Consider the following 9,582-nt stretch of genomic DNA (forward strand, 5'->3'; position numbering starts at 1 on the left):
CTCGGCCATGAAAGCTCACTGGGTGACTTTGGGCCAGTCACAGACTCTCAGCCCAACCCAACTCACAGGGTTGTTGTTGTGAGGATAAAATGGAGAGGAGGAGGATAATGTAAGCCGCCTTGGGTTCCTTGTGAGGGGAAGAAAGGCGGGGTATAAATGCAATAAATAAATAAATAAATAAATAAATAAATAGCTTAGCCTCTGCTATACTCTTTTCTTGCAGTCCCCAGGAAACCTCTGACTTACTTCTGAGTGGACATAAAATGTAAGATTGTGCTGTAAATCTGCAACCCTTGGCACACTTGTGTGGGAGTAAACCCCGTTGAACACAATGGGATTTACTTCTGAGTAGACATAAGATAACCCTGTAAGTCTGCAACCCTCTGCACATTTACTTGGGAGTACGCCCCATTGAACTTAATAGGGTACTCTGAAACAACAGAGGATGTTGCTTCTGAGCTTGGTGGGGTGGAGGATCAGATGTGTCTCCCTTTGTTGCAGGGAGGCATTTTACCCTCTTCTCCCTCCAGTTGAGAAACGCAGAGGCGAGAGATGCAATCGGCAGGTGATTCTTGCCCTCATGCCTGCCAAATCTCATCCTGACCACATTCCCAACAACTGAAAACAAGGGCCCACAGCCGGCAGACACAGCGGTTTGTCCCACTATTGGAGAATTTCACAGGGAGGTCATGGCACTCCTTTCCTGTGGGCTGGAAAAAACACATTTTTTCCATCTGGGGAAAATACGAGATAGGCAGGGGGAAATGGCAGGAGACACCCTGGATGGTGTCCTCTAAAGAGCCCACAAATTGTTCGAGGGAGAGCCATCTCAACAGCAGGATAAAAGCACCGTGTGATGAACCCCTGAGTGTTGCTTTCTCATAGAATCATAGAATAGTAGGGTTGGAAGAGGCCTAAAAGGCCATCGAGTCCAACCCCCAGCTCAGTGCAGGAATCACTTATTCTCATGGAATAATAGTAAATAAATGGAGCAGAGCAAAAAGAGACTTTGCCCCACCCAAATGAGCAATTTGATGTTTTTTTACAAGTCTTGAAACACATAGAGGAAGGTATCATTATGCTCACTTCTTGAAGCAGTGAAAGGTTCAGTCCCCATTGAAAGGAAATCACTGGAAGTGTAGTGGTGAGACGGGCATTTATTTACAGGTGAGCATAGATGGAGGGACACTGCTTAAATGCTCTGATGGCAAAGTCCACTGTTCATACAGCAGGTCTCTAATGGGGCAGCCAGAACCCCCCAAAATGCAGTTAGCTTCCAGAGTCCAAAAACACAGCTCTGTGTGCCTGTTCCTGGTCTGCCTCAATACAGCTGCATGTGATTCACACAGACACATCGATCTCATTGTCATTAGCTAAGGGAGGGGAAGGGGCAGATTCCCCCCCCCTTTTCAGCTATCTCCTAGCCATTCAGGAAGTTGGCCTAACAATGCATTCCCATGGCAACAGATCACCTACACATGGCTAACTATAGTTCCCAGGACAACATAAAAATCTTGACACCCCAGCCCGAATACATGGCTTCCCAAGCATCTCTCTCAGTGGGTCCATGCTGAAGGACAGAGAAAATTTCAGGACTTAGCTCACTTTTAAAAGTATTTTGATTGTCGATGGTCCTTTCCACTGAATTATTCACTTCCTGCCAATTCCTTGCATTAATTTTTGACCATGATCAATATTTTCATAAAATATTGAATACTTGCTCCTCCTCCCGTACTAACAAAAGATCCCACTTCTATTCTACTTCATGATACCATCACTTGCTGTTGAGTAAGTAGTGTGGTAATAATCCATTAAATCTGGGGATTTAATGCCAGACCTGGCACTAAACTTGGTGACCAAAGAATTAAAACAATCCTCTGTCCAACCACCTTGCGCATTCTCACCCTAACCCCAAATTCTTGCATAGTCACACGCAAAAGAAGCAAAAGCTCTTGTACATTTTACAGAGGCCTTTGGTTCATTTTTAAAATGGGAGTCCTTGTGTATGGGAATCCTTTGAAGGTGATGCTGCAGAGTCTCGCTGGAGGCTAGAAGAGGATAGAACATCAGCAGGTGCAGCTTTTCTTAGCCTGGGTTGGCAGGTCGCTTGGTGGCTTTTTATATTAAGTCAGGAATCCCACAGAAAGAGCAGCTGGCCTCAAAAAGCCTCTCCTGTCTGAGCCAGCTCTTTACAGGGACGCTCCCTCGAAGCCATAAACCCTCCGGTGTGAAAAGCTCCACTGTTTGGGAGACAACCTCGCCGGGCACCTTGAAGTGAGAAATAGCACCTACGCAAACAAGACAGGGCAGCCAGAGGCCTCCCTTTGTGCCTGGTGTCCTGTGAAACAGATGCCATCTCTCATCTTCTGGTAGGCTGAGGTTTTGCTAGACAGATGGGCAAGGCTTGAGGAATCCACTTCTGTTTCCCTTCCCTTGCTTGAGAGAGAAAGAGAGAGCTTCTTTCCTCCCTGCCAGAAGGAATGCACAGCTCCAACTAATGGTTCCCTGGGACTCCAGACTCTGGCTTCATCTGTCAGCCAGAGAACCAAGGGCCACTGGGACACTCCACCCCCTGCCTCCCAGGAAGACCATCCTGGCAAGCAGGAGACCAGCCTAGACCCATTTTTGGCCAGAAAAGGAACCACTGCAGGGTGCTTGTTTTCAGCCTTGCCTGCCAGGAAGAACAACTATGAGAACTCTGAAACTAAGAACGGGTGCCTGAGCTTTGCTTTTTTCCTCCTCCCTCCCAGCCACTTTCCCTTTTTTGTCATGTCTTCTAGGTTATCAGTCTATAAGAACTTTGAAACTAAGAACGGGTGCCTGAGCTTTGCTTTTTTCCTCCTCCCTCCCAGCCGCTTTTCCTTTTGTGTCATGTCTTCTAGGTTATCAATCTATAAGAACTTTGAAACTAAGAACAGGTGCCTGAGCTTTGCTTTTTTCCTCCTCCCTCCCAGCCGCTTTTCCTTTTGTGTCATGTCTTCTAGGTTATCAATCTACAAGAACTTTGAAACTAAGAACGGGTGCCGGAGCTTTGCTTTTTTCCTCCTCCCTCCCAGCCGCTTTTCCTTTTGTGTCATGTCTTCTAGGTTATCAATCTACAAGAACTTTGAAACTAAGAACGGGTGCCGGAGCTTTGCTTTTTTCCTCCTCCCTCCCAGCCGCTTTTCCTTTTGTGTCATGTCTTCTAGGTTATCAATCTACAAGAACTTTGAAACTAAGAACGGGTGCCTGAGCTTTGCTTTTTTCCTCCTCCCTCCTAGCCACTTTTCCTTTTGTGTCATGTCTTCTAGGTTATCAGTCTACAAGAACTTTGAAACTAAGAACGGGTGCCGGAGCTTTGCTTTTTTCCTCCTCCCTCCCAGCCGCTTTTCCTTTTGTGTCATGTCTTCTAGGTTATCAATCTACAAGAACTTTGAAACTAAGAACGGGTACCGGAGCTTTGCTTTTTTCCTCCTCCCTCCCAGCCGCTTTTCCTTTTGTGTCATGTCTTCTAGGTTATCAATCTACAAGAACTTTGAAACTAAGAACGGGTGCCTGAGCTTTGCTTTTTTCCTCCTCCCTCCTAGCCACTTTTCCTTTTGTGTCATGTCTTCTAGGTTATCAGTCTACAAGAACTTTGAAACTAAGAACGGGTGCCGGAGCTTTGCTTTTTTCCTCCTCCCTCCCAGCTGCTTTTCCTTTTGTGTCGTTTTTTCGGTTGTCAGCCTGAGGGCACATTAAGTCTCATTCTTAATCTTTGTAAGCCACTCTGGCAGCCAATGGGGGGGGGGCCGAAAGATTGGGATAAACATACCGTCAATAAATAATAAATATATAAGATAAGAATATTATCCCCTAAATAGGATCAGCACCTTGGATAGCTCCTTTAGACTTTACTGGCTGGTTCTGACTGAAACCCAGAATGGATTCACAGCCTCAACAGAATCGGAGCTGCCACAGCCTTCACTGATCCCCAGAATCTGGTTCCAAAGCCACCATGCCACATCACACAGAAGATCCACAAGACTGCACAGCTGGCCCCCAACAGGACCCCAATCAAGGCTTCCCCCAAATAGGATCGCTCCTGTCCCCTTGAACCACCCCCTATTCCCACAAGAAGGATCTGAGCACTGCTTCCAACTCCATATGACACCTGGCTCTTTTCTGCCCACTGCAGGCAGTGTTGATTTCCTCTGTGATAGCCCTCCCATGCAAAATCTCAAGCAAAATCTCTTAGGGAAACAGAACGTAATAGTTTCTGGGGTTGTTGCTTTTTGAAACATACCGTTTAATCATAAGAATATCAGAACAGCCCTGCTTGATCAGACCAAGGGTCCATCCAGTCCAGCATTCTGTTCACACAGGGGCTGACCAGCTGCCCCCAGGAAACCCACAAGCAGGACATGAGTGCAACAGCTCCTTCCCGCCCATGTTCCCCAGCAACTGGTGTACACAGGCACGCTGCCTCTGATCCTGGAGGAAGCACAGAGCCATCAGGATTAGTGGCCATTGATAACTTTATCTTCTTCCAAGAATTTGTCCAATCCCCTTTTAAAGCCATCCAAATTGGTGGCCATCACCATGTATCTTGTGGAAGTGAATGCCATAGTTTCATTATGTGACCTTCCTTTTATCCGTCCTCAGTCTCCCACGAATCAGCTTCACAGGATAGACCCATTAGGTTCTAGTATTTCAAGGGAGGGAGAAAAATGTCTCCCCATCAATTTTCTCCACACCATTCATAATTTTGTACCCTTCTATCATGTCTCCCCTCACTTGCCTCTTTTCTAACCTAAACAATCCCAGATGTTGTACCCTTTCCTCATAGGGGAGTTGCTCCATAGGGGTCATCCTTGGTAAATAGGTACAGGGCAGCTGGAACGTCTTTAACTCACTCACTTTTGTGATGGAAGAGAGGTTTCTTCCAGACACCAAGCTGCAAAATTCTTGTCATATTCTTCCCCAGCACCAAATGAAATTCCTCCTGTGACACCAAATATTAGCATGGCTAACAAAAGCGGGCCCTTCTCCAGGGCTCTTATACATGACACATTCCATTCCCATTTGGGAGAAGTGAATGGGTAGTGTTGAGAACATGTGCAAACAAGTGACCTGCTTTTTCCTGGGGGGACTCAGATGCGAGTGGCCAAATATTGACGGGGTCTTTATTTAGCAAGCTGAAAGAGTAGCAATCCACTCCGCTTCCTCTGTGGCATTTGCAAATATTTTTCCAGTGCAGTGGTGATGCTGGGAGCTGAAAGGAAATTTACCAGCAGCTCATTCAGAAGGCCGTGACCCCGTTGGAAGGCTGTTTTGCTTTCAGCCAGGACCCTCCAGGACTTGGCTCCAGAACTTGATTTTAAGAACAGGGCTCAGCATCAGAGCACTTTACCTACAGGATTGTCCATAACAACATCCTTGTAAAGTAGATTAGTATTATTGTCGGAAATAGGGGCAGAAAAAACAGCCCTTTGTTTAAGGGTCTGATTACATCATAGCCTTCTTGCAGACACAGCTCTTGTATTCCGTTTTTTCTTTAAACACAGGATTTCATGGTAGCTATCTCACTGCTGAAGTTTTCCTCCTGTCCCGCATTACATATTGCAATGTCCCATCTGCATGCCTACCTTTCATCCCTACACCCTGCCACCTTTTCCTTACCCCACCCCACCCCACCCCACCCCGCCACCATTTCCTTTCTCCCATGTCTGTCTCCCTCTGTGCATGTTTGTACTACACCAACCAGAATTAAAATGACACAAAGGGGAACAAAACTGTGCTACACAGAGATGCCCATTCAGAAACATCACAGTAAATGTCACAACCACGCCCCCCACGGAAATGCCACAAGGACTCAAAACGTGGTTCTTTGTGGTACTGTGGCACATCAGAAAACATTAACAGATTTTCCTCATTGTGAAAAAACACCAGCAAAGTAGGGGGAAGTCATGGTGTACAAAATTATGCCTGATGCAGAGAAAGTGCATAGGGAAACATTTTTCTCCCTCTCCCGTAATACTAGTACCCACTGGGATAATCCCATGAAGGTGATTAGTGGGAGATCAGTACACCAGTTGCTGAGAAACATGGGTGGGAAGGAGGTATTGCACTTGCATCCTGCTGGTGGATTTCCCGTGGGCAGCTGGTTGGCCACTGTGTGAACAGAATGCTGGACTAGGTGGACCCTGGGTCTCATCCAGCAGGGCTCTTCTGATGTTCTTGTCACAGGCGGCTGCAGGGCCATGAGGACAACATGCAGACAGCTCACAAAGTCACACCAACGGGGCAAGGGTCACAGATCGAAAGCATCATCTGATCAAGCCCAAAGCCAGCCTGAGTTTATGGCCACAGAGAGATTCAAATCAAATATTTCCTGGCTCTTGCTCATAGCCGCAACATGAAAGCTCTATTCATAAGTCCACCCATCAACTTAGGACTAACGTGGTGGGGGGGACAAGGCTGCATGCGTTGGACCCACCTCTCCTGCCCAGAAGTGGGAGACCTGATTGTACAGGGCTTCCCATCGCACGGAGAAACTTATATGCATACAGCTGAATGTGCGTTGGGCTCCTCCTCCAGACTTTAGCTGAAAGAGCAAAGATCAGGTGAGGTCGAAATGTTAGGGTCGGAGATGATGGAGGCATGTTCACTGCACACTGTCCTGCTCCCTCCTTCATGCTTTAGCCCTACACTTGGGATGATAACTGATGAATTGGGCTTCTGAATCCCTCTAGCAGCAAACTCAGGTGGTGAGTGCGGACAGAAATGGAGCCACTGAGAAGCAAGAGAAAAGCATCAACATTCTTGGGGGAACCTTGAAGTTTGCAGACATACTTTTTTTTTAACTCTTAGGGGTCCAAAAATCCCTCCCCCCCAAAAAAAACCCAGCTCAGTTATAACAGAGTCCTATGTAGAGTAGACCCATTGAAATAAAGGAGACTTGAGTTACTCACAACTAATTTAAGTCCCATTCTTTTCAATGGGTCTACTCTACTTAGGACTAACATTGCATACTAAGCAAAGATCACCCCAAATGTGCAAGCTTTGGAGACTTCCAGATCTCTTCTTCAGGCAAGGAATTACAAAAGTCCAGTTTGGGTGGGGTAGGCACAATAGAAGAAGAAGCAAAACATCTGTTTTGATGTTGAAGTCATAATGATGCCTGCAGGCTGTACCAGGTTTCAGGTTTCTGTGCCTCTGATATTATAATCTGATGATGTAATTTTCCACTGTGTTCTCACTTGTCGGAGCTTTAAGAACCCAATGCCCTCTGTACATGGTCAGAAATACCCAGTTGCCAAAATAAAGATTTGAGAATGATAGCTTGATCTGTGTGTGTGTGAGAGAGAAAGTAACAAAGAACATAAGAAGAGCCGTGTTGGATCAGTCCAAGGGTCCATCTAGTCCAGCATTCTGTTCCCACAGTGGCCAGCCAGTGGCCCATCAAAATCCACAAACATGAGTGCAACAGCACCCTCCCACCCATGTTCCCCAGCAACTGGTGTATATAGGCATACTGCCTCTGATACTGGAGGTAGCATGTAGCCATCAGGACCAGTAGCCATTGATAGCCTTCTCCAGGAATTTCTCCAATCCCTTTTTAAAGCCATCCAAATTATTGGCCATCATTACATCTTGTGAAAGTGAGTTTCATAGTTTAACGTATCTGTATATTGGAGATAACTGGATAAGAACAGACAGGAGGTTTTCCTCTCATTTGTATGGGTTGGATCCAGATTTACGCTGGATCAACTACGCTGGCGGAAGTCGACTTCCCTGCCCCCTTTTCTGATAGCTGTCCCTCCAGCTCCCTGAAAACACTATACAGAGTCACACCGCTCAGGTCTGCTCTGCTGGATCCAACCCTACATGTTTTCATAATGAGAAGGAAAGCTTGCAGGGGATAGATTCATTTACAAGATTTAAGTTCCCCAGCTTCTCTTCCCCACCCACCCCATTTGCCTTTAACATTTCCCTGACAGGCAGAAATTAAAGAGGTGGAGTTTTCCCCCACAGGAAACCTCTTAGAGATATTTTTAAATATGGTCAGCAGTATATAAATCTATTAAATATTTTTTTTAAGCAATAACTGTGCTTTCTGAATCTCTCCCTCTCTTTAAAGGCTAATGTTTTGACCCTGACAGGGTACGGGAAGATTCAAGGATGGTGCTGGCATGCCAAAAAGGAGCAGCTGAGGGCGATCTAAATCTGGTAGCTCCACTGCTGGGATGGGCTTGACCTGGTGAACTTGCACTCCTAGAAAAGACTTGGGATGAAGCACTGGCAAAGAAAGAAAAAGCAGGTGCCCAGAGGGAAAATGAGGCAAAGGGTGAAGGATGGGAGGGAAGGAAGGAAGGAAGGAAGGAAGGAAGGAAGGAAGGAAAGAAAGAAAGAAAGAAAGAAAGAAAGAAAGAAAGAGCACCTGGAAATAAATTGAAACAGAGGAGTGGGGTGGAGAGAGAGAAAGAAAGCAAGAAAGCTGAGGCATGGAAGGAAGGAAGGCACCTGGAGGGAAACTGAGGTAGAGGAAGAAGGAATGAAAAGAGAGAGAGAGAAAGGGCACCTGGAAAAGAAAGGAAACAGAGGGTGGAGGAAGAGGAAAAAAATAATGAAAGAAAAGACATGCACCTGGAGGGAAACTGAGGCAGAAAAGAAAGAAAGAAAGAAAGAAAGAAAGAAAGAAAGAAAGCAAGCAAGCAAGCAAGCAAGCTGAGGCAGGGAAGAAAGAAAAGGCAGGCACCAGGAGGGAAACTGAGGCTGAAGAAGAAGGAAGGGAAAGGGAAAGGGAAGGGGAAGGGGGGGGAAACTGAGGCAGGGCAGAAAGAAAAGGCAGGCACCAGGAGGGAAACTGGGGCTGAGGAAGAAGGAAGGGAAGGGGAAGGGGAAGGGGGGAAACTGAGGCAGGGCAGAAAGAAAAGGCAGGCACCAGGAGGGAAACTGAGGCTGAGGAAGAAGGAAGGGAAGGGAAGGGGAAGGGGAAGGGGAAGGGGGGAAACTGAGGCAGGGCAGAAAGAAAAGGCAGGCACCAGGAGGGAAACTGGGGCTGAGGAAGAAGGAAGGGAAAGGGAAGGGGAAGGGGAAGGGGAAGGGGGGGAAACTGAGGCAGGGCAGAAAGAAAAGGCAGGTACCTGGAGGGAAACTGAGGCTGAGGAAGAAGGAAGGGAAGGGGAAGGGGAAGGGGAAGGGGGGGAAACTGAGGCAGGGCAGAAAGAAAAGGCAGGTACCTGGAGGGAAACTGAGGCTGAGGAAGAAGGAAGGGAAAGGGAAAGGGAAGGGGAAGGGGAAGGGGAAGGGGAAGGGGAAGGGGGGGAAACTGAGGCAGGGCAGAAAGAAAAGGCAGGTACCTGGAGGGAAACTGAGGCTGAGGAAGAAGGAAGGGAAGGGGAAGGGGGGGAAACTGAGGCAGGGCAGAAAGAAAAGGCAGGTACCTGGAGGGAACCTGGGGCTGAGGGGGGGAAGGAGGGAAGAAAGAGGGGCGGTGGCGCCCCCAGGCGGGAGCGGCCCGGCGTGGCCCCAGCCCTGGATTCCCGCGGCTCCCCCGCGTGGACTTCTGCCTGCTGCGCGGCGGCGGCTGGGGAAGCCCGCGGGGCGGGGGCGCGCGCC

This window comes from Heloderma suspectum, chromosome Z (assembly GCF_057233095.1).
Source record: "Heloderma suspectum isolate Gila_16-S chromosome Z, 16-S_ref, whole genome shotgun sequence".
NCBI classification, from domain to species: domain Eukaryota; kingdom Metazoa; phylum Chordata; class Lepidosauria; order Squamata; family Helodermatidae; genus Heloderma; species Heloderma suspectum.